The sequence below is a fragment of the Melanotaenia boesemani genome, chromosome 17 (assembly GCF_017639745.1).
Source record: "Melanotaenia boesemani isolate fMelBoe1 chromosome 17, fMelBoe1.pri, whole genome shotgun sequence".
NCBI lineage: Eukaryota > Metazoa > Chordata > Actinopteri > Atheriniformes > Melanotaeniidae > Melanotaenia > Melanotaenia boesemani.
The window spans coordinates 12,113,159-12,139,613 of NC_055698.1; the positions used below are offsets into that span (position 1 = coordinate 12,113,159).

General features: G+C 37.6%; 1 long non-coding RNA gene across 1 annotated transcript; it reads right to left on the reverse strand.

Moving 5' to 3' along the window:
* Window positions 1-203: 203 nt before the first annotated feature.
* On the reverse strand, window positions 204-20,805 carry LOC121628363. The gene is made up of 4 exons (XR_006008153.1): window positions 20,795-20,805; window positions 19,593-19,594; window positions 12,894-12,906; window positions 204-292 (listed from the first exon to the last, which is right to left on the reverse strand). It is a non-coding gene; the product is annotated as an uncharacterized LOC121628363 (long non-coding RNA).
* Window positions 20,806-26,455: the final 5,650 nt, after the last annotated feature.

Genomic DNA, 26,455 nt, shown 5'->3' on the forward strand with positions numbered 1-26,455 from the left:
GAACGAGAACGAGACCGTGCAGCCCGAGCTGTCTGTCACAAATGCCTGAGCAGCCTGGCTGTCACGTGACAAAAGAACGAGGACCTGAGGACGGACCTGAGCGAGTCCTGAACGAATCATTTCTGTTTCCTGTCCTGACCTACTGACTGAGTTTATGCAGCTGCCTGCCATGTGGCGAGAGGAGGTACCGCATGAAAATGAACGAATCGCTCACTGAGAGAACCCGTTACTCCCGAGTCATATAAAGGATTAGTTCATACTGAACGAATCGTTCGTGACCGACACATCACTACTACACATGATTTATAGTTTTCACTCCCTTACAGAAAAAACACACGTTTTCACATGTCAAGCCATGTGTGACACCCATGTAAAATCCATGTATGGTCACATTTCCATATTAAAATAACATGAAATGTGACCATACAAAACCACCTTCCACTGCTCCATGGTCCAGTTCTGACTCTTCCACTGTAAGATATCAGTGGTCAGTATGAATGATCTGCACCTTGTGACACTGTTTTAAATCAAATCAATCATTAAAATGTACTATTAATATGCATTACGATGCTCTTATGAAGAGCTTGGGGAGCCCGTGACTTTGTTGCTGGTAGTTGATTCTGTCCTTCCTTGAAGCCGTTTTGATAGGTACTCATTACCAGACAATGAAAAAAACCTGAGGCCAAGTGCACAAAAACTCTGTAGCTTCTTGACTAAAATGCTGCCTTTTGTAGGCAGAGATGTACATTTAGCCATCTTTTTTCAGAACAAAGGAGAGAACGAGAGGCAAAACCACACATCAGATCAGGAGATGGACAATCCCGTTTTATCTGCGACAGATGAACATGTGATGTGTGTATGGGGTCATACAGCCTTGCATGCAGTTGTTCCAGAAGGAGCATAAAAGGCTGTCTGTGTTCAAAAACAGCTAAATAGGAAACAGTCTTGAATCCACTATCATATTACAAGTAAGTCCATTGCTGTGCTTCCATACAGACATAATCCCTGATGCCGAACAAATCTGACATAACAGATTTGCTGTATGCTGGAATTTCTTTTCAATTTTGTAAGTTTATTAGACATATGCAACAAAAAGCAGGATGGGTTATTTGTTATGATGACCTGGCTCATTTCTCCTTTTAATACATATTTACAGCATTCACATACAGAGTCACATAGACCCAGCAGCTCAGTGTGATGAAAGTGAGGAAAGACAAGTCAGGACAACAAATAAAGCATTCAATGTTCTCTCCAGGAGAAAAAAAAAAATCTGTGTGGCTTTGCAGACAACTTATATGGCTGTATAATGCAATGAAGGAGATGGTAGAGGCACAGACAGTATTTCAAATCTGACGGGCTCCGAGAGGACACCTCAGTTTTAGAAACTCAATGTTTTCTGTTAATTAAACAAGAATCTTGTGTAAGTTGATGTCTACACAGGATGAACCTCAGATGCCCAAGTATAACTGAATGCAGCGCGTAATGTACTTTGAGAAAAAGACACCAGGTACAGCAAACCTGGCAGGAATTATTTTACAGTTTTATAATGAGAATAAGTAACTACAGAATAATAGTAAATGCCAAGTAGCTCTAAAGTAACCACTGAAATTAGAATACATTACACGGGAGAAAGAAAAAAACCTCTCCACAATATTGGTGAAGGGGCATTATTAAGCCCAGCTCCCCCCAAAAAAATTCTAGACCAGTTTCTGACAGCATGACTTTCTTTTTTTTCTTTTTAAGCTTAAATTTGGTATTCCATTAAAAAGATATTTACTATCATCTTTTATTGTTTGTTCTCTTTTAGAATAGTTATAGGAGATGTGCACTCCTTGTTGAATAGTAGGTTGTTAAATATTAAAGACATCAAGTTCACTTTGATTTGTAACCACATCATTATTTTAGTGCTCTGTAAATTAGTCAAACAAGAAACAAGCAAACACCTTATTGTAAAAGATGCTAAAAGTTTCATCTAGTTTTTACTGTTTTTAACATAATTTGCATTTTTTATTGTGTTTTTCCAGAATAGCTTTCTGAAATCTAAATGAAACCATTAAGAATATCACTTTCTTACATGTTTTACTTTAGAAGGGAACATGAGTGTTTATTGGCCTCATTTATCTCAGTATGTAATTAGAGGCTAATTAATTGTCAGGACTCATTTCTGGCACTTGGCCCAGCATTTCACCAAATATTACATCTTATTTCTCGACTGCCAACTGCCAAACTTTTGACCATGACTGAAGTCCAAATTAGATTTATCCAGCTTGTTGGTCATTAGCATTGTGGATGTGTGAGTGGTGATAAATCAGGCGCATGAGTGGCTTTGCATACAGCTGCAAAAATCTGTAGAAATAATTTCGTGAAAGCTGTTTAAATGCTGGTATTAATTGCTATAACCCACAGTGTCCCTTCAATCAATTCTGTACCGACTATCAAGCTGTTAAAATCTTGTTTTTTTTCCCCTTACTGAAGAATATTTCAATGCATTTATATTAATTCATTAATTCTATCTCATTCAATTATTCTTTAACTGGCCCCAATGGCACAGTTGTGCCAAATGAAAAGCAGTTTGCAAAAGGACACACACAGTTTTTCAGTGTTGACAGCATGGCATGCTCTGTTTATCAAAAGGGTTTCTTTGACTATTACGTGATTATTTGCAAGTGTAACGTGGCATCAAATACAATGTGATGAAGCAGGAGTATGAAGGCAAGATGTAAAGAGATGGTGTGTGCATGGAATTTAAGAAAGCATTTAAATAATGATTAAAAACAGGAAATGATGGCTCTTTGTGGATGTGAACTTTAATGATCACATTACTGATCTTTGACACAAGACAAATATTTTAAAGATAGGTTTGCCTAAAGCCTCTTTCTGCCTAGCATGAAGTTCATGAAATTAACATTATTCAACACATAATTCAAAAGGGGTTGCCCTGAGTCAGTTTCAGTGGGAGAAGCAGCTTATCTATCATTGGACAACAGACTGCAGGGTGAGTCCGAAATCTTTTCCTCTGGCCAGTCATCACAGTGAAGGTCTTCACCTACATGGAGAAGGTCAACACATTCACCACTTACAGAATAATCCCTAAAATGTTGTGTGTTCTAGTGCTTAAATACAGCTGGAGTTTTGAAAAAGTCATGACTGTCAATCTGACATTATGCTCTTTTTAAACATTTTAAATGGCTCGTTATTTATTTTGCTGATCAACATTGTCTTTATTTGCACTTTTGTTAAAAATAAGAGTGTGTGGAACCATTGTTATACCTGTTAAACATGGACTAAGGACATTGAGGAAATCCTGAGGGCTGTAACAGTGGAATATCCAACACTTTCCCTCCTTGTTCATTATTTTCATTTATCTGCCACCAGCTAGTGGTTGTGCAACAACAAAGGACCAGCAGGCAGATACTCTCTGTTTATGAGTGACAAAATAGGCCTTTGATGAGCACCTAGAACTTTTTTTTTGTTTTTTTTACCCCACACTGCTCAGAAAACCTACAAACACCTGTTACTTCTGACTTCTGGGCACTTTTTTTCCAGCTGCCTGGACTTTCTCCAGTGTTTATCTGTGAAAACAGGGTTAAAGCTGATGAACCTCTGAGTTGGCAGCAATAAAAATCACAGAGAGAAATCGACATGTCGGTGCAACAAGAGCTGCAAAATATGCTGCTATTATTAGCAATTTTGTTGACAGTCAGTTATTCCCATGAAACCAGCTTGCTACTTGAAAGCGCTCTTACTGGGTACTAAACCCCCATTCAGAGCAGCATGCACCACCACAATAAAACAGTGAGGACGTCTTTTTTTTTTTTTATCCCAAAATAGGGCTTGTGTACTTACACCCACCCAGCATCCATTTCCTCCTGCTGCAGTTTTCCCAGTAACTTCCTTTTGGTTTTTGTTTGAATTGTCCTGTTTGATTATTCTGACTTATTCTCAAAACACCTACTACAAGTGCATGTGTATTTGGATTGAACAGAAAACAGTCACACACTGAAGCTCTTGTTTCTTTAAAATAGTTCACATGACAAGTTGTGGTATTTGTCACATTTTGGGTCCAAATGTGCAAACCTATTACTTTACTTTAAATAAATTAAATTACTTTTTATCAAATATGTAATAAAATTTGAACAATTTGAATCCCAAAGTAGCAGAACTGAATCTGAAGCAAAGTCTTTAATAAAGTTTTGACATGAACCTTAAGTGTAGTGAGCATATTAATCATGTAGGGTCAGGCAGTTTGCAGAGGTGAATTCTTCACTGGGAAATCTCTGATGTTAGGTGCCAGCAGGACTCCAGGGACTTGGAGAGCTTATTATTATCACTAATTATGCAACTGATACGACAGTTCATTTGCATTAATCACAGTAGATATTTTTAAGCATCTTTTGGTGAAATAAAATGTATTTAGAGCTGCCAAGAAAAGTAGTTTTGCCTTTACAGCAGCCTTATATAGAGGTATATGTTCAATTTTTACATACAAAACACAGCAAATCTGTTTCCGATAGGTAGAGCTCAATGGTTTAGAGTGTTGCTTTACTAAGGTTGCTATGAATTTATCCAAGTCTGGTGATGTCTAAAGTGCAAAATCTTTAAAAAAAAATGCAAGAGGCTGAGTGTGGAGGGGGGAGCTGGCGATGCAGGAGGTGTGAAGATGAGCAGCAGGGCAGATCATAGGCAGGTCGTAAATACACGAGACAGGATTTAGAGTACATTCACAACTAAATCGCGTTGGGAAACATTTTAATTGGGCAGGGAATTCCAAAAAATGTTATACCTTCATTTGGTTTGCTTTGCTTTCACACTGCAATTTACTCAAGTGGAACAAACAACTGTTTGCTAGCAGTGATGTGCTCCGAAATCACCACTGACCTAAAAGAAAAAAGAGAAAATCCAGCTCAATGATTGACCAGAATGTTCACTGTTTATGCAGTCTTGGGGTTTCTATTTTTTTTTCTTTTTGTGGTGATATACAAGAAGTCCAAGAAGAAGTGGTTGCTTCTTCTTCAGCTTACAGCATAAAAAACTAAGCCTGGTCTTAAAGTTGACGTTTTGAACCATGTTTTACCCATCAAAGTTCTAATTAAAGAAAATGTTATTTTTAACAGCAGCATAGGCGGTTTTAATAAGGACAAAGTCATATAATGTTTACAACTTAAAAAAACATTTTAGGGTGCACTACCTCTTTAAGAAGGACAATGTTATGCTAAACAAGAATCCAATGAACATAAAAAATACAATGAACTGCAATTGTACCAATGCTTGTCCAAGTATTTATTCAAAAGAAGAATTTCATATTTATTACCCTCAGTACTACTTTTCTTATCTGGTTTTCAGTCTAAACTGGGACATTTTTCAACTCAGTAAATTAAAAGGTTTTATAAGGATTCTGTATGTTTAAGCTCAGGTCACATCTGCCACAACCAATGCGGTGAATGTGAAGTCGGTTGAATACAAATTACGTGTAAATTAAGTGGAATTAAGTTTGTGTTGGAAATGATAAAGAGAAGATGCAACCCTGCTTCCACATCGGATTTCTTTAATTCTGTAATTAATGTCTTGGCCTGCTGATCTAGTGCGAGCATATAGAAAAGCTATTTGGAGCTATTGAAGGAATTAGTATAGCAGCCTAGTGGTAATAGAAGTGGCCTTGAGTCCGTAGAACCTGAGTGCCAACAGAGGTGAACAAGGCCCTAACCCCCCCACAACTGCTCCCCAGGTGCCAAAGCATGGCAACCCACTACTTTCTACATTTACAGATGAGTCAAATACAGAGCTGAATTTCTGATTTAGGATTAATGAAGTAAAAACTATTTTATTCCTATTATTTTATTCAAGAGGGATGAATGTATAAGGCAGTATTTGTAATAACGTGGATGTAGATGAGATGTTAAAACAATGCCAGCTTACTGAGTTTGTGTGTGTCACTGAAGGAAATAAAACTTTTTGCCGATGCATCCAATTACATATTAAAGCCTCTGGTGAAACTTTATACAGAAGCACAGAAACACAGTATAAACATATACGAATAAACAAGAAAAATTCTATTAATAGCAGAAGCGTGCAGAGAAATGCACAAATCCATTAGAGGTGCAGTCTCGAGTAACCATACAGTTTTGTGAACACATTCCTATAGGCACACTTAATAATGTGGCATTTTGACAAACAGCCTGCCAGAGCTGGTCTGTCCACAGAGGAGGGACATGAGCCAGCAGAAAGTGCTCAGAGGCAGCGCTCTCCGCCGGGGAGGGAATCTACTCAATGTCCTGGAAGGCTGCGCAACTTCAAGGACAGGCTGCCGTTTGAGAACAATGAGAGCTTTGGCTGCTCCTGTCAGACCAAACTTTCAGACATTGTTGTGGATAAATCCATGCGCCAAAATTAGAGCTTTCTGTCAGGCAGAGGGCGCGATAAGCAGATGAGGCGGTTATCAGAAAATAGACTAGAATTAGGGCTTTTCGCTGGAGCTGTGATTTTACATTAACTGCTAATCAAGGACGTGAGGAAGGCTGCAGTGTTTTTCATTTGTATTCAGCCTCAAATGGTTTTGAATATAACATGTAGGTGTCTGTGTGGCATAATCATAAACAAAGACACAATTAAAATGAAGCAGTGGCATTATTAAAGAGGAGGATCAGTGGTTGATTGTTAGATTAATGCATACAGACATTTCATTGGTTTTTATTATTTGCCTCTCATAAATTAGTATTCGGTTTTAGACACTGCTGAGAAGGTTTCCATTTAAAACTAAGTGCTTCATTAAATCTTTCTAAAGACCAAAGCTTTTTCAAAGGCATTTCAGTATTTTATTTATTTATTTTTAGCTCTGGACAAATTAAATCTGATTAAAAAAAAAAAAAACTCAAACTGCAAATTTTAATAGCAAAAAATAAAGAAATCCTCTGATTAAACAGGGAGTTGCAGCTTATTTGAATGCCAGAAAAATAAAAAAGTAAACATGTTTTTTCCTCAGCCCACTCTTCCTTTCCTCGGTCCTTGTTCATGCAGATCATTCCTGCTGAGTGCAGATATTTGGGCTTGTTTGTTATGGTTGAAGTGTATCACTCAGGCTCTGCTGTGCTGCATCATATAAATTAATGATGAATGCAAGAAGGAGAGAGATGGAGGGAAAACAAGCTGCAGTGCAATGACACAGAGAAGGACAGGAAAGAAAAATCATTGATTACTTAGACACTTTAGGAAAAGGGGCAAAATGAGAACTGGGATTGAGAAGGAATGAGGCCGATAGAGGGGGAAAAGGGTATAGCAGGGAGCAGAGAGGGAGCAGTCTCTCCAAAGATTACACATCTTCTCTTGTTGTTTTGCACCAGAATAATCATGGAACACATTTGATTACAAGGATCTCATTGAAAAACATGGGTTTTCATAAGTGTGCAGCCAAATGTTTAAATCACAACTGCATGGCATTTTGTAAACAGCGGGTTTATAATGACTTCACATCTGGAAGGATCTGATGTGCAGAAGCTTGACACTTTCTGGTGATTCCTTCTTTTTGATTCACCTGCAGGAAAAGATTACAAATTGTACCTTTTTAGACACGGTGGCTCTGGTGACTGCAGTCTTCGCCTGCCTGTTCTGTATATTAAGAACTTGGTCCACACTAAAAATAAATGAAAAATTGTAGTTATTGGACTGATTGACTTTATCTACTAGGGTTGAAAATGTCTCAAATCCTGGTTCATTCAATTCATTTAACAATTGATTGATTTGTAAGTCAACTGCAATCTGATTTTTACTTGTCCCATTTAAACCAAAAATTTCTACACTCTGAAACTTCATTGTTGCATTTAGTCACCGTTCTGCTTTGAGCTTTGGTTTTAAGCAAAGAAGCTGTATGTAAAGGGTTAGGAATTACATTTTATCCCTTTCTTGCATTAAAGAAGACCCTAAATACACATCTTATTTAAATCTCCTGTTTCTGGTTTAATAAGTTAACAAGCACACGTGCTTGGTATAAGACAATAAAAAAACATGTTGGAGACAAAAACTCCAAATCACCAAATGAAGTTCAAGCCTTTAAAGTTGTGCTGGTTGACACACAATCAAATAAAGAAAGAAAATTCATTAAAATCATTTCCATCTGAGTAAATAAATGTTGTGTCTGTTATGTGACTTTATCATGCTTTGTGAGACATAGCTCTATATTTACATAATAATAGCATCATAACAACATATAATATTTTAAAACTGAGACTATTGTGTTTTTATTATTTTTATTATTATTATTTTTAATAAAAAATATTTTTGTTGTTATTTAAGCAGGGGGACATCTAAAGCCTGCAGGAACCAGGGTTGAACAGCCCTGCAGTAAGAGATGGAGGAGGTGCAGTATCATCAGTCTGGCACTAGGCACTGTATATGCATGCTCTCATATGGTATAAAGTACGAGTTACTCAACTGTTAATGCACCAACTTCTAACCAACCAACACCTCACAGAAGAGAAGGCAAGTTTGTACAGCACATTTCATGGACCAGACTATTTAAAGTGCTTTACATTAAACTTTTAAAGCATTACTGCAGGAAGAGAAGAATGTAGTGGACCAGCTTCTATGAACAGAGCTGTAAACACTAGGGTGAGAAGAGTGCAGTAGGAATGTAATTTGGTCATATTTTGACATGTAACAGACATTTCAATAAGATCTCAGCAACATAAAAAAAACATAAGTTGTTTCTCATATTCACTAATTACCCTTTACTACTGTAATAATGTGGACCCCAAGCAGAAAAAAAGCTTAATTCTGAAATAGGTTAAGGTCAGTGTATGTGAGTAGGAGTGCTAATCCGTGTCCTTGTGGAAAGCTCTGTGTGTATTATGTGTAAACAATAAATTTGCTCTATTTTATTACTTATCTGTTTTGCCTGGGCAAGTAAAACAATATCACATGTTATGAGGTTACTGGGAGGTCTTGAATCAGGAAAGGGATTGTCGGAAGTTGGCTCCAGACAATGATCAGAGTACAAAAAGGGGTGATTTATTCACTGGACTTATTGTTACTTGTGCTGCTTGCTCAAATTAATAAGACACAGTCCTCCACTGGGAAGATGTGCTCACGTGCAGCAGTGCCAATAATGAATATGCTCTCTGGGTCAGAAACAAAGATGCAACTTGGTCTGCTGCCAGTTTAAAAAAGCCACAAAATGCTATAATGATATTATTGTGTATCATGATAATGGAAGGAACAATGACAGATATGGAAATTGCCTGCCTCACTTTGCAGTGCATTTATGAACCATGTGCTTTCACATAGTGCTTAATCTTTTTATTAATCTCTTCAAATTATGCAGAATTATTTTCTATTAATTTAAACATCAAAGAGGAAAAAAGTATTTTTATATTATTTATATTACAATACAAAATGCAGTGGTTTGCAAAAGTTTTCCTACCCTCAAGATTAACACAAAGTGGCACACAATTGTAAAGTATGGGAAAAAGGTATCAATGATTTTATTGATAGTATTCAATGCACAAGCCTCTTAATGACCCAATAATAATTTGACTCATGTTGCAGCAGGCAAACCTGTAAAATCTGCAGGACAGTGGCTCCACAGGTCCACAGATGCACACGAAAAATCCTTTATTTGAAATAATGCTCCATGATGAGTAGAGAAAATATTCATTTCAAACTTTTTAAAAATTGAAAAAAATGGATTTTTTTTAATTAATTTAGATCTAGTACTTTCAGGCCCAATAAATATTCCTGACATTCCTAAATCAGCAACAGCTGTACTTTTCTAATAAACAGACCTAGTAAAACTGCATTGTTTACAGCGGGTCTGATCCCTGTTTTAGGTGATAATAGAAAAGTAACTGATGATGGAAACTGTTCAGTAATTGTCCCGTTCTTATTCTAAACACATTAAGTGGAGCCAATCTGATGGCGTTGATATTGTTTTAGTACAAAAGTAGTAAAAATCTAACATTTACTTCGCTGTGGCTGTAAGCTCGTTGCTAACATAGATGCTACCTTTAGCTTTCAAACTACAGTGACTGAACTCTCCAGGTGTGTTTTGAGCTAGATTAAGATGGATGGGGTGGATCCAGGATCCTGGGTTTTTATACCACAGACGTTCCAGTTTGCTGCTCTTATATTGACCCCATTTTGTTAAGTTTTTAATGTCCAAAAGTTATAATGGTGCTGCACCAAGAGCTGTGTTCTTAAGTGCCGTCAGTGTTTTGATTGATTGTACGTGCGCTGTGCAAGCGTCAGTGTTACATCTTGGGAAATGACAAAAAAATAAATATATATATTGCGAGTCCAAGTTGAGCCTTAAGTCACTGGAAATGCAACTTAAGTCCCAGACTCGAGTCACCATCTCTGATTTCAAGTTAAGCTGGCTAAAAAGTTTTGATGCTTTATATCATTTTTTTTTCTGGAGCAGCCCTAAATGCTGTAAGGCATTAAGGAAATTCAGATTATTATCTCAATGAAGTGTACTTCTGTGATTTTAATGTTACATTGTGTATTCTAGAAAATCCTGAGTGACATGACATTTACAGAATGTCAGTCAGTGCAAATATTTTAAACTCCAGTTATTACACAACTAATGAGAAAGCATTTGTGCTAAAGGTCACATATGTTGGTAATACTGAAGAGATTTGGGGTTGAGGTTCACACACACACACACACACACACACACACACACACACACATCAGTTTCAGGAACGCTGCACACTGCCCCTCTGTTTTAGTCCCAGTCTTCAAAAAAAAACCTCAACAGCAATGTTTTTGACCCATTATTTTAATTTATTTCAGTTTATTCCAACAATAACACATCTGCATGACATTTAGGGAATAATACTTAGAAGTAGTACAGCAAATGAAATTGTGTGGATGGTTGTATTTAATCCCAAATTATAATTCTAAACATTTATTTTTTACAGTCTTTAAAAATAATGTGTTCACCATCTTAGACTTCTTGGGAAGATCTAAACACTGTGTGCCTGCTGCATTAATAAAAAAGAAATGCAAGTTTCTCAGCAATTAATTCTCATATCAAAAATACACTTTTTACAGAGCAACCACCGTTTTTATTTATATGCATTTACTATGTGGTGAAGCATGAACAGAAATATCTGAACTCAATGATAAATGGATCATTATGGAGGTGATGAATGAATGAATGAATGAATAAATAAATGAATGAAAATAGAGGTGTGTGTAATTTTATAGTTTATAGCCATTTTGTAGTTTTCTTCTTTTGTAATTAAACTATTTGTTGGTGTGGTGACAAAACAATATGTAAATATATTCTATGGTCTTTTTTATATGTGTGTGTGTGTGTGTGTGTGTTTTATTTGTTTTTTCTATTAAAAAAGACAGATACAATGATACGGGGTGGTTGTATGATTGCATGTATTGTCATCTTTGACCCATTAAAAAGAGATAAATGAAATAATTTTCTAAACATAAATTTTTTAATAAAAATGTATACTTTTTCTTGCGTGCTCCTGTCTTGACAAAAAGGACAAGATACCTGGCCTGGCTTTTACCAAAGATAACAAAATCCATCTACCAGCAGTTCTCGAGGCTGCTAGTCACAAACATCTGACTATTTGACATGCATCTACTTTATGAATTCATTCAATCTATTTGCTTCATCCTTATCTGGTCACATGGATTTAGAGGACAACTGTAACAGATTTCTCAAATAACAGCACTTCAAGGTGTTTAAGCACAAGAAGCACAAGCAATAATCAGATCACAGTAGCTTACAGGGATGCAGAACAATGAGCAAAGTATCAGTGTGTGATCTCTCTGTTCTTTCTCTGTATAAATCTGACTTCAGCAGCATTTATAGTAAGTGGGAAATGTTTTGTGGTCTCATTGTGAAGTGGTGCATTGGTCCGCAGTGCACAGCAATGCTTGGATACAGTATTTCTCAATTTAACTGCTTTTAAGATACTACAATTATTCTTTTGTTACACTTTTAAATGTGAACTGAAATTGAGATATTCAACAATATCTCTGAGACTGGTGGCATTTTTATTGCCATAAACTTGAGGTAAAAACTAAGTCTGCCTGTCTTCCTTCCAAATTACAGCTTTATCTTTATTAGGCTGCATTTACACAAACTGGAACTGTTTGCGATTATTCTTTTTCTTGCTCAAAGTCATAATTCTCAGAGAAACGGGATGAATAATTCAAAATGATTGCAAAGTGCTTAAAAGTAAACCTAGCTTTATTTAGTTGCATTTGATATGTCTTAGATTAACACATTTGTAATACATTGTATTATCAGTGGATTATCCTTTAGTTAGCTAGCTAACTGACACATGCAAACAGCTTTCCAGACAGAGTATGTTAACAGATGACAGACCAAAGGTTACAAGTGCACAGGAATAGTGAATTTGTGAATTCAGGTCAAAAGTAATTTGACCCGTTTTTGCCCTGTCTCTTCTAAAGTTGTATGTATGCAATCCCACATGAAATATTAAGCTTTATTTCAAAAGAAAATGTGAAAAAACATATCAGTCCACATCAGTTTAACCAGGATGCTGAGTAGTTTTTGTGTTGAAGAATTTCCTTTTATCCCATTTCAGTTGAGAACATCTGTTAGAGTTCCACAAGGACCAATTTTATTTTTTAGTTAGACAGTTTATTTTAGAGTAGGGTAAAGGAGAGAGGGCTTGGACTCCTTTTCCGTTTAGCTTGTGTGTGAGAGAATATGTTTAAGTGTGTGTGCTTTGATATGTTTTCTGATAAACTTTGGGTGTGCTTGTTGTTTTATTATTCAAACATTTGTTCACATCATGTAAAGCACTCTGTGTTGCTCTTATGCATGAAAACTGCTTATAAATACAGTTTGATTTGATTTTTGAAGTACAAATATTATATTGTCAGATATAGTGTATACTTTCTGCCACTTTAGTAGATATACTTGTTCAGTTGCATTGGCATCATCTCAAAACTTTTGGCTATGTAGACATGGTCAAGAGAACTTGCTGAAGTTCAAAGTGAGCATCAAAATGGGGAAGAAAGGTGATTAAAGTGACTCTGAACAGGACATGGATTTTGCAGAAAATATCCAATGAGCAGCAGTTGTCTGGTAAAAAAAAAAGTTTAGTCATGTGCATACATACAAGAGTTCATGTTCATTGAGTCCAATAGTCATAGCCTTAGTCTTATTTAACCCTTTAACCGCCTGCTCTGCTGTTTGGTAGAACACGTTACTTTGACTATACTGAGGCTTAATAAAAATAGTGTAAATAAACCTGCCTGAGCCATCTATGACACCTGGTTTGTTATCCCATTACTGTTTCAGGTTTTGACCATTTTACTATTATTACTATTATTAACTTTTATCTAAAAAAAAAAATATCTGACGTAAACAGAAAAACATGGATTCGTCTTATGATTATTTTACATAAGACAAAGAAAAAGAATGAAATTAGAGATTTTTTTGTTTGTATGGATATGAGCATGAGGCAGCACTCCCTGCCTTCACACTCTAACCGTGTGTCTGATGACATCAATAAAAATGTTAGCAGGTCAGTGAGATTAAGAGGAACTGTCATGGGATAGTGCCACCCTGTCTCTTTGACATCCTCTGCTGTCTCTTTTTCCTTTTGGGCAGTTTTTGGTTTCCTTGGTGTCTTCCTCGCCCTGTTCTCCCTCTCCATCCACAGCTAATGACTCAACAGGAGGCTGCTCAGCTACTGTCTATTACCCCATCAAACTCTCCAGCTTCAAGCCTGGTTTTTCCAGCCACTCTTTCCAAGTCTGACACTCTCCATGTGGTATTGAACCTGCTTCTGTCGTATGAGTTTTTTTGAGCCAAAGTCCAATTAAAATCTCTTGTTCCCAGATTCTGTTGTCTGAGCTGTCCTTGGGCCTTTCTGAGGACTTCTTTGTTTGACTTGCCTTTGTTAAAGAACTTGTTTGTTAAATAAACTGTTGCTTTTTTTTTTTTTTGTCTGAGATCAGCCTTCAAATCCTCCCTCTACACAGAGGCATGACAGGGTCAGGTAGATTGTTCCATATCAAATCAGGTGGAAAGCATTTGCACCTCTGCCACACATTTATCATCCCATGTCAGAGACCCCTCTCCACCCTCTCCACCCTCACCTCCTTGTTCTTTCCTGTTCCTTCACACTGTCAAAACAGCGCCTTCGGCATCAGCTGGATTCTATCTATCGCTGTCCTCACTTTCCAGGAAGAAGCAGAAAACTAGAGTTGGGCAAAAAATGAGCGATTGTATGATGAGTTGGGTATGATTTATAATATGTTCCAATGCAAAGTGCAAAAAAAAAAATTTCATTATTTGAATTTTTTTTATTCCTTTTGTCTGGGATCCTGTAATGATGATGTATCGCTGCATTAACTCCAAGCTCTGACTTGACCCTGGCACTAGGAGCCATATTGAATTTTGTTTTTAGGCTCTTTTTCTTGTGGTGGAAATGGGAGAAAATGAGTCAATGAATTTTCCAGAGTATATATTGTGTGACAAAGGCTTGATGGCTTGCAGGAGAAAATGCCACATGATTCTATTATGCTTTCTTCAGCAGGAAGAGTTCACCTACAGGCTCATTGAGCAGAAAATTGAAAAAAGTTGGACTCGACATATTTTGATCAGAGGGATGTTGCTGACACTTTGAATTTAAAAAAAAAAAAGAAAAAGTGTGTTTTCGAAAATTCTGCATTTTGCCTTGTCCTCACTTGTTTCTGTTGAACACACAATGATCCAGAAATAGAACTTGCTGTAAATAAACACTTTTCAATGTGTTCTGAAGTAAAGTTAACATTAGATTTATGAGTGCATGTACTTGCATATTGCATCTCTGGCTATGATTAAATATCCATAATGCCAGTGTTGTTCTGTCACTTTCGATTTTGCTGAGAGGCCCCTAACATTGCCTGAGGCCTGCTGTGTTTTCACCATCACTACACTTGTTCTGTTGGTTGCTCCCATTTATTGTCCTTCCCTTCATTACTTTGCAAATGGTAGGCATTTCTCAGTGGATCTGACATTGCTCATATTATTTCATTCTTCTACAATGAAGAGAGATTGAAAAAAGGGTATAGAGAAAAGGAGCAGAGAGGAGGAAAGATATAATATTAAGGATGAGGAAATCGTGGACACACGCATTACCACACAAACTCAAGCAGACAGCGCTTAATCATCCCAGCTACCCTGGCTGTGTATAGTTCTGGTAGAGGCTTTTAAAAAGGATTGCTTCAAGACAACAGACAGCCAGACATCCAGATGAAAGACAGTACACAAATTGTTAGAGATTCACAAAGCAGCATTACTGGAAAGAAGGTCATTGTCAGAAATGTATCAACCATGAGTGAAACAGAGGCTCTGTTAAAGAAAGAATGACATTTTTTTAAGTTCACAAACAAATCTCATCATTATATGTGCTATATATATATATATATATATATATATATATATATATATATATATAGTTAGATAGTTGGATAGAGGTTGGTAATTATCAAAAACAGTGAGGTCTAAATTCCTCTTCTTCAGAAGGGGCTATATATATCCAAAATGACTGACTGGCATGGTGGTGCAGTGTGTGTGACCACGGAGTTTCCAATAATAAGGGTGGTTTGGGGGGAGGAGAGGAGGTGGATAGGAGAGCTGGGTCATTTGGTGAGATGGAAGGATCTCGGAGGACTTTCTTCTTCAGGCTTCGTTGTCTGGGTTACACAGACACCCGTCAAAGCTGACACTCCCAACCACGGAGGACCCCACAACAAACACGCCCGGGCTATGATCACAAGAGCCAATCCCAACCGAAGACCCACTCCGAGCAGCGCCCAAAGGTGAGATAGAGGTCCCCAGAGTGGTGGTTGCTGGAGAGGAGACAGAGGTTCCCAGAGCCGAGGTCCCGCCGGTGGAAGTTTCTGCTGCAGCGGCAACAGGAGAGGAGCTAGAGGTCCCTGCAGCAGTGGAGGTCCCTGCAGCATCAGCCATGGGAGACCAGTCGGAAGTCATCGTGGTGGAGATCCCAGCTGCAGCCCATGCTCCCAGCCAGAACAGCGTCACGTCCCAGAGTGTCTGCATATCGCATCTCTCAGGAGCTGTCGACGCTTAGCTAAAGGATGGCTTCCAGGATGAACATCAGGACTTTCTTTTGGTGTGCGCACAGAGAGAGGCATGCAGAGTGTTTGACATGGAGCCATCATTGCAGGTAACCAATGGGTCACGCTAAGCGTCCAACCAGCATGACGGAAAATGCCACAAAAGCGCATGCGCAGTCACCAGATTTGGCAACTACCAATAATGTAACGTGCTGGACTGAGTGCAGCTCCTTTAATCAAGCACCTTAACAGCACTTACTGCTCCTCTTTCACTCCTTCCCTTACATATTACACAAACCACTGACTAGTGTAGAAAAGTAAAGTTCAAAAACTCTGAAACCTGTCAAATAGTAACCTTGCTTGAAAGAAATTTCATCTTTAGCTTTTGCATGCCACTTCATTAAAACTGAGATAAGAAAAGAATTTCACTATCTCTGTTTTCATAGTCTGTAATATTTTGAAACACACACACATGCCAGTAAGCTGCTGCCAGTGATATGGAGAGGCTGCAGAGACCCCAGCTGACCTTGAATCTCCTGTGTTATGAATCTTTTATTACATCACCTCTGCAACAGTTGCTCTCTCCACCCCACGCTCTCTGCCTTCCCTCACTCTCTGCTCCCTCTTCATCATCACACTCTGCAAATACCCAATGAACAGGCTGCCGGTTTAATAGAACATTGAAACATTCAGAAAACTGCTGTGACCTCACACTTAGGTTGCTACATAAAATGAAGACTGATTAAAGAGTTTATCAAAAATGATGATTTGTAATAATGAAAAAGATACATTTTAAACCAAGTGGATGCAGATTTAAGCACCAACAGACAGGCTTTGCATCCACACTTTCACAGTCACACCCAAGTAAGTCAAACAAGTCCATTCACCAACCAGATAGCTTGCCAAAGCAAAGCCAATGGCAGTATTGAGCACCATTACTCTATATCAGCCTTTGAAATACTTTTACCATCTCTTCACATTATTGCATCTCTGACCACTCTAATACAAACTTGATAGAAAAAAATATTTTGTAACCACGTTGACTACTTTTAGCTGCACTTCTAATGTCCTATAGTGCTTCCGTCTTTAGAGTATATAATTTTTGATGCATTATTGCCATGAGAAACGTGAACAAAAACAAAGCTACAATTCAAGACATGCAGTAGTTGCCTCCACCTACCAGTCAAGGCGTAGTTAACGTCCATCCTTCCTTCTGTTCCTGAATTAGGCTGTTAAATAATTAGATCATTATGATGTTATGGAGAAGGCCATCACTCCCCCATTTTATCCTTGTAGACATTTGTCAAGTTTTGTCGTAATTAGAGTATTTTTGAGTTATGGCCTAAAGCTTGTTTTATTGTGGTCACGGTTACCTTGACATTTGACCAGCAGGATCTAATCAGTTCATTCTCAGAACAAATTAATGTTTGTGTCAACCTTGAATAAATTTCCCCATGGTGTTCCCAAAATATCACATTCATGAAAATGGGATGGATTACCTGAGAACATGATGGATATAATTACTTCAATCTTGGCTGTTTGTTGTGTGAAGGCATAGAAATACTTGACTGATTCACATTGTGATGGGAGAATACAGTTTTACTCAAACTTGATCCAATGTGCACCACAGGAGGACTAATCAGAGCTACGGGTGGGCTAACGTAACATAGTTGCAACTGTATGTTGACAAGCTGTGCACCATGGAGGGCATATTTTAATTGGGCAACCCTTTCCTTCTTCCTGTTCTCTTCAAGCATAGCTTCTGAACAATTAAGGGAGGAACACACTCAGGTGTTTTTACTTCACTCTGCTCTACTTCACACAAGTACGTTGGCATATTAAACATCACCATAGACATAAATTAAAGGTAGATATTATAATGAATTAATTCTCTCCAACAGGACTACTAAACATTGGCAGATGTTTACACTTTGGTGCCTCCTAACTATTTCAGCCTCCATTGTGCATCCTATTTCTTCTCTGCGCTCTCTCTAGTCAGTAAACATCAGTCCAATGTTGACTTTTGTTTTATCTCTTGTGCCAGCACTTTTTCTTCCTTGCTTCTTCTGAAAATGTCTTCTTGGATTCCTTTGCAGAATCAGCCACGGTGAATGTTCAAAACAGCCAGTGTGTTGATATCCAGTTGCTGGAATGTCATGTAGTGCTGCAAAGAGAATCACACCTATGAACACAAAGTTGTGAAGTGTTTCTCAGTCTTGGGATGCCTATAGGACAATGATGGCTCCAGGAGTGTCCACCATGAAGGTCAGTTTGCCATCAAATGAGTCAGAAACATAACGTTTTAAGGTCAGAAACGTATGTAGTGTTGCTTTAAATACCATTATTCACCAATCTGATGATTAGCTGTTGGAAACACATGGAGGGCTAATGAACATCCAGCTTATATCTTTTTTCTGTGTAACAATAACCTTTTTAACACATCAGTTGCCCCTTATTGGTGAAAAGAAGACATTGCCATTTGCCCAGCCACTTTTTCTCTTTGGTATTTTATACATGTCAAACAAAGGCAGCTCAGCCCCGCATCAATATGTGCTTATACACGAAGTCAGTGTGGCAGAAATAGAGTGACAACAGTTTTGTTGATTCAAGTTGAAAGTTTCATAATATTTGCTTGCCCTGACACACACACTGTAGCCCATTTTACATCTGATGCTTCTTCCCTTGCCAGCTCATTTACGAATCAATAGTAGATAAACTTTGACCCCTTCCTCCACTTTACAATTTTTTTTGTTGTACTCATCTGCAGGTCAAAATAAAAAGAGATGAAGGAGATGGGGTCTAGGCAAAGAGTAAGAAAACATGACAAGCGGCAAAACAAGTCACCTCGAGTCCATCTGGAACTGTGCAAACAACACCATCGCATTTTACAAGCAGCATTCAAAGTCAAATAACCCTCCTTTTAACCTCCAGTCATTTTTGACTCCGTTGTCAGTCTATGTGGTGGCAGTCCAGAGAGATGGTGTAGTCTTCAATTATCCCTCCCTCTTTACAGGACGAGTGTGGTGACCTTGGCCACCTCAGCTTAACTTTAAATGAATAACAGAGGGGACTTTAATCTGAACTGTGAAACAGTACACTGCATGACAGGCAATTACTCTTTGTGATGTCAGTCTGTCAAAGGGTCACTCTTGGCACCATTGTTGTTATGCACTGCTCCTCCTGTTTGCCCTACTGGTGATAGACATTTCTTTAGAGTTTAGACCAAGCATTGCCGGCAGTCTGTGGCCGTATCTGGACAGAAACTCAATATGGGCCATTGCTTGTATGAATGAACTTGGAGAAAGAACAAGCGGGAGAATGGAAATAATGCAATGGAGGGTGATGGAGTGAGACAACAGCTTTATAAGTGACAGAAAAAGAGAAAATTTAAAAAGAAAAGCCTCTCAAAAACTCAAATAATTGTGCACTAGGTTGTAGCGAAAAAAGACCTGATCTTGTCATTATAGCATCTCTTAATTTCTATTTGTATGCATATATTTTCCACAATGAGCTATGTTGAAATCCTGTGAGACATCTCAGAATGTACAATGAAATCATGAATGACAGGAGAGCAAAATACTGCATCATTTGTAAGAGACAGAAAGCCCAGCTGTTTTATAAATACAAACAAAGGCAGGCATTTTCTAAAAGTCCACACCATCCCCTTTTTTGAAATTTTGTCAACATTACTGCATCTCATTTTTCTGATGGGCATCAGATTGTTGCTCATCGCTTCCATAAAGAGCCGAGAGAATTTGCAAAAAACTGAAAAAGCTCTTCTCCCCTGGGCCCCAATTAAAACTTCTTTTGGCAAAGAGGCTGCTTTTTTATCCCTTGCTTTCCCGATTCTTTTTTTTACTTTCTTTCTCTCTTTCCTGGCCACATTTCTTAACAAACTCAAGGAATAAAGCAGTGGAAGCAGGCTTTTAGAAACTGAGAGCCAAGTGGGGGAGGAAAGAGGGGTTGAGATAGGAGGAAGACGGAAAGTGCAAGAAAGCTATTAGTCACGCATTAGTCAGAAATTATGGAATAATTTAAAATGTTAAAACTTCATGTCTGTTATTCAGTCATTATTATTCAATGTGCTTGAACCTTAGGGAACCAGTGGACTGCTTATGTAGAACAAGAATGTCAACTAGTGAATGGGATTTAGTTTATGATGCCAAGACGCCAAGAGGCAACTCCAAGTCCCCTCTTAACTGAACTTTGTATACAGTGGCTGAATGACAAGAGTAATTTCTACCAATTCCTGCTGCTTGGCAATGTGTTATATGTCAAATATAATAAAATATTTTTCATGCATTTGTGAGCTTGTTGCTGATTCTGACAGCAAGAAAAAAGCCAGATGTTGTAATCAAAAGCAACATGCTCAATTGCAAGTTTACCCAGCGTTGGTCTACATGTGGGCACAAAATCATCACATGATTCTGCTGCTTTGATTGAGCACAGCAAGCTGTATGTGCTGTGTGGATAGTTAGCGATCTGTGTTTTGTTTTTGTTTTTTTTTATTATTATTTTTAACCCTCGATCTCCATCAGAAAACAGCTCAGCTTGTGTGTATTTAGCACACAAAGTTTCCATCTGGACCAGATCATCAAAATCAATTAGTGAGCACAGCATTCCATAACAGATGGAAATAAATAGAATGTTTTGATTATAAAGGAAGATAAAAACCTTATGATATGGCTCATTAATTAAAAAATATCTACTGACATGCTTTGTATTTATTTGTTACAATGGCCTTGAGGTGGAAAATAAAATAAAACCAAGGCAAGTATTCCCATAAACACAGTTTAGAAATGTCTTTTGGAAAATGTTCTAACATGTGAAACTTCCCACCAACAGTCCCTTTTTTGGTTATGTTTAAACTGTCCAGTAATTCAGTATTGTTAAGTTCATTTAAAGCACTTTTACACCTGCATCTTTATTTTATTGATTCAGTTTAGTTAAGGCAACGTGAACATGACACTTTGTCCTGTAAAAAAATTAATTGCTCTGTTATCAATTATAACAATTTGCTCAGTTTCCTTCTGTTTTTCAGTCTAGTCTAAGAAGTTAGGTTGATCAGACATCCTTTTTTATCTAGACAATCCTACTTTTGAGCGGTAAGTGATGAGCACCATTGACTACCCTTGGCACAAGCTTTTCTATTTGCAACAGCAAATGGTGAAAGGCATCAGAAACGTAACTTGTACATTCACAGACAAACAATAGAAAAATACTTGTGTCTTCATTGTGATGCACAGAGGGGGACTGTAGTGTCTAGTGCACTAGCCAATAACCAATCTATTAATTTTGTTATTATATATTGATTGGATTTATAAGGAGGATATACCCTGACCACCTAGTTAATAACACCACTGACTATCCTTCAGACTCACTTAGAGGATTTATTTCATCAGATGCACACATTCGCTCCATCTGCACCACATCTGAAAAGGGTGCTGGACACAGCAGGTGGCAAATTGCGTTACAAATTGAAGAAGGTACAGCATGTAAAGAGAAATGAGGATTTATGTAAAAGTGTACCACTTTGCTCTGAGCCACTACACCACGATGAAGTGCGTCCTCATGCACTCATGGAACGAGACTGCAAGCTCACTGTTTCTTAATTAAATGCCAGTTTGACATAAAGCTGCTTTAATATTATCAGAATCTCACCATGTGATCATTTATAACCAAGACTATTACTTTAAAAATGACAAACTTTCAGTGTTCATCTTCATTATTATTAATTTTTATTGTTTCTTTTAGCATTATATTTGTTATTCTCTTTGTCTCTCTCTGTTTCTGCACACAACCTGTAAGTCTCATGACCTTTTTTGGGCATTTTCAGGTATTGACTTATGTAAAGTAGGGCCAGCTGACACTTTTAAGGAACAAGGAGACTGGTATTTGCCAATCTAAGAGGAAAGATACAAACAATTCTTCAGTCTATGAACATGTTTGTGAATCGGATGGTGGGTTTTCATTAAAAAAAAAATAGTGCAATTTAAGAACAAATTTAAGAAGATTCATAAGACAATACTAGTGAATGATGTCCAACATTGTTAAAGACCAAATAAAGCCACATTTGCCACCACTAAGGACACATTTGCATGCAGTTACATGGTCATGGTGCCACATGCAATTTTCTGTATCTCTCTTCCCAGCACCCCACCCACTTACCCACTCAACCACCTGCCATCTCTGAGGTATCCTCTTTTTCACAATCTAAAATCTTAAAGAAAACAAAACAACAAACTCCTTGAGTGGTCCACCAAAAAGAGTCCACAAGCTGTGCAATACACTAGTCTACATGGACCATCATGCACTGCAGGCTGGAGCCAGTAGCTGGGAGCTAATGACCATTAGTACATTAACTAAATTTATCGTGTTTTCAATATTCATATTCAGCTCGTAGCTACTATAATAATTTTCTTCCATATAATTGAAGATTGCTATAAAGTTATAGCTGCAGTCAATTCTTTCTGAGATGAAACAGTTAGATAAAAAAGAAATTATAAGTGGCCATAGATTTTTGTCATTAAGTTTTACATCAGTGTTGTGGGGGGAGGGGAGGGGGGGGGGGGGGGGGGGGGGGGGGGGTGTTAATTATAACATGCTGTCAAGCAAAAGCAGCAAACTTGTGCTCTTCATCATCACAGATTTGGCATGTATCTATTCTGCTGGAGTTTGTTCATGCAACTCATTTCTGTGAATATTTAGCACAGAATCATGATGCACTGCTACAATTGGACACACAAGTAGTGTTAGCCATGCAGCTGACAACTCTAAGCAAGTCATCTGAAACTGAACCAATCAATGAAACCCCAGTCAGTGTCTTTTTTTATGCTAAGACAGACAAGCAAGGTCATTAGAAATATGGTTCTGGTTTTGATGTAAATTTCTAAAATATCAAGTTTTAACTTTTGCTGATTTCTTGGGTTCAGTGTTGTGTTTTTAACCCCAAGGCTACCGAAACATTTTGAATGATTTACCATTTTGGCAGTGCATCCATAGGTGTTCTGCTGTTACACAACTTTTCTGTTACAAATGAATAATTATAAATATGCTCACATGCCACAAACCAGCACAAATGATCATAAGAGTCAATCATCACAACACTTAAATCAACACAATCAACAGACAAGAAGTGATTAAAATAAGGTAACTCTCCACTGATCAAAGTCAGTTTAGCAAGACTCTCTATATAAAACTGTTTATTCCCAAAAAAAGTCATTACATGGGAAAATAGTGTCTGACTGCTGCTATATCATTTAAAATTAACTACCACTTCCCGATCTTTTGCATGTTCTCACGTCAACAAATGCAATACTATCCATCTATCCAGAGGCAGTAGCTTAAGCAAGGAGGTATAAGCTTCTTGGGTCTTTCTCAGGGCATCCTCCTAGTGGGACGATCCTGGAACCTAGATCCTAATCGGATGCCCTAGCCACCTCATCTGGTTCCCTGTAAAGGCTGAGTAAATGATTCCATTGCAAATCAGTTAACCACTGGCATTCTTAAAGCAGCATTATGTTGTTTTAGTGATGTCACTATGCAAAGACACACCAGTACATCAGCCAAAAATCATTATCAGATAGTCAACTTTTTGACTATCTGCAGATAAGATAATATCAACTCATAGCAATGGCCATTATTTATCTGCAGGATCTGGTTGTGTTGCATTGACTGAAACTGACTAAATTTACATATGATTTTTTGGAGCACGGACACATTTTTTGGACCATGTACGTACCGAATGTCAACTTTGAGCTTTCCTACAGAATAACAGTGTGTATGTAAGTAAAAATATTTAGCATGAGTTTTTTGTTTTCAAGCTTTTTCTCATAATATCTCTGGCGCTGTCTCGTATCAATCAAGACACCAAAAAGTTCAAAGGTCAAGTATAATGTAAATAGACTTCTGTTTTGTATGTGGAAAATAAACAGACAATAAAATCTTTAGATATCACTTTTTGAACACTTGGAAATCAAACTTAGCAGGTTGATAGATCCAGAAGGAGCATCAGCATGTAGAACCGAGACATTTCTACAAAAATCACAATTTTTTGTTGCTGCTGTAGCTTCCACTGTGGCCCTCTAAGCATTCCATCAGCTCCATACTGACATGTTAACGACACTGATCCACAGCTATTTCACTTCACTACAGATAAGAGAGCCACCATTGCTCCACATAAATGAAATCAGGAACCATATCTCACACTGGTACATGACACATTATGAAATATAGAAGCAACCATGCAAACTGGGTGGATGTGTTGCCACTGAGGTTTGTCTATGTAGCTGCGAGTGTGTGTTGCTTGCAGTGTGACAGCTGAGATCAGATAGCAGTGAATGCATCCCAGTCTGGATTTAGAGTCTGTTTGATATAAGGGTGGAAAAGGGAGATTGTCTCGGATATTTATTGACTATAATGCTTCTGCAAGCAGTGAGGGGGCTACAGGAGAAGAAGGAAACTTTTGTGTCTTTTTTGCAATTCCAGCTTGCATCTGATTGGACGGCTTTTACTAAATTTGATATAATGAAGATAGTTGGCCTGTGACTCCCCACAACATGCTCCAATATTAAATATATAGTAGCAAATGCATATAGCATCTGTTTCATTTGTAAAAACTAATTTGTCTGTCATCTGCCGTGTTCTTTCGTTTTCTACACTAATCATTGAAATAACTGCAGTCAAAGTAGCTAAACTTTGTTTGAAACTGTTATTATGCTGTCAGATTTCTCAAAGTGGCTAAAACATAAAAGTGGCATACTGTTGTCTTTCTGCATAGCTTAGTTTCTGAAAGCTATGTGCAAGCACCCACATGTGCTTGCCAAGGGTAACATCTCAACTTGTCACCAGGAGTTCAAGTCCAGCAAGTTTCTGTCTACAGAGTGAAGCAAAGCTCTTGCATGGACCAGCAGCCTGGGAAGAAACCGCTTGGCTACAACAGGCCAAGCCCTTGACAGACCTTTCCCAAGACCCTCTACTGTTTAAAAGAGCTAAAGAAAGTGTTTAATTAGCCTGATCTTAATGTAGAAACAGTACAATAAACACAATGAGGATATGAACGTCCACATTAAAAACAAAGCATTACATTGTTTCTGTTTACAACAGGGCATGCTGCAAGACCCTCCAAAAGCACAGTTATGCCTGACAATTAAAGCTGTGCGAAACAGCTGTTTATGCAGTTTGATCAACATATTGTAAATTTGTATAAAAACAAAAAAGAAAGAAGCAATTGTTAAGAGAACAAGAGGTTCAGAATTACACACAACTGTGACTCTCCAGACAGCTTAAATGCGGATTTTGAGGCTTTATTCTGCCATAATGATCACCAGAAAGGGGTAGTTTTGCCAGAAGAGGTTTATGTTTCCGTTCCATTTTCCTTTCTCATTTTAAGATTATGAGATATATATAAATCTTAATTTTAATTTTTCAGCCTAAAAGATGACATGAGCTGCTTTTGCATTACCCATAGAACTGTGCAAAACCTAAATAACGCAACTAAAAACTGGCAATGAAACACCTAAATTTCAAAAAACCTCTCAAATATCTCTGAAAAGTTTTTATGCCGTCATGAGGTGGTTTTTCAGACGTGTCGATATAGAAGTATATTGGACGTGACATAGGGGGTCATGTGACCAGTTCATTTCAAGTAAAGAGGGCGTGGTATGAGTAGATGCTGGAGATGGAAATCTTTTTAGAATATCCTCCTCAAAGTGGAGTCTCACAAGATGAGATTTTATGAGAATAACGGCTAATACGCTAACCATTCCATGGAAACACATGCAAATCGCAATTGCACTTTGCTTAAATTTTAGAAATATTGCTTTTATTTTTGTGAAAACCTGTCATGGAAACTCAGTTTATGAGCAGGAAACAAAAAAGATCTTTATTGGCTCTGTTGCCTGTCAAAGTTAGGTTTATCTGTATAGTGCATTTCATATACAAAAGCAGTTCAATGTGCTTTACATAACAGAGCATGAATAGAAATACAGTGAAAATTACAATCATATTAAGACAATTAAAAGGGTGTGCAAAAATATTAACAAAATTGTAAAAAATAACATGATTAAAATGTTTAAAAGCAGGCACTTGGTTAAAAAAAATCAATTCATTGTTTTTAATTAATTCAAATTAAATAAATCCAAGATCAATTCATAAAACTTAGAGATCAATTTTTTTTAGATCTCCTCATTAACTCTTAATAGAAATCGAATCAAAATATGCTGTTGTGAAACTAATTGGATCAGTTCAGGAAATTAGTGACGATACCCAGTCCTAGTTGTACATGTGTAAATGAGAGGTTATATATGAGTACGAGTGACCTGATGGTAGTTTGAATGAGAACTTGTCAATAGTAATACACAGTCCACCACTGCATAGTCCATCAGACATACCTCTA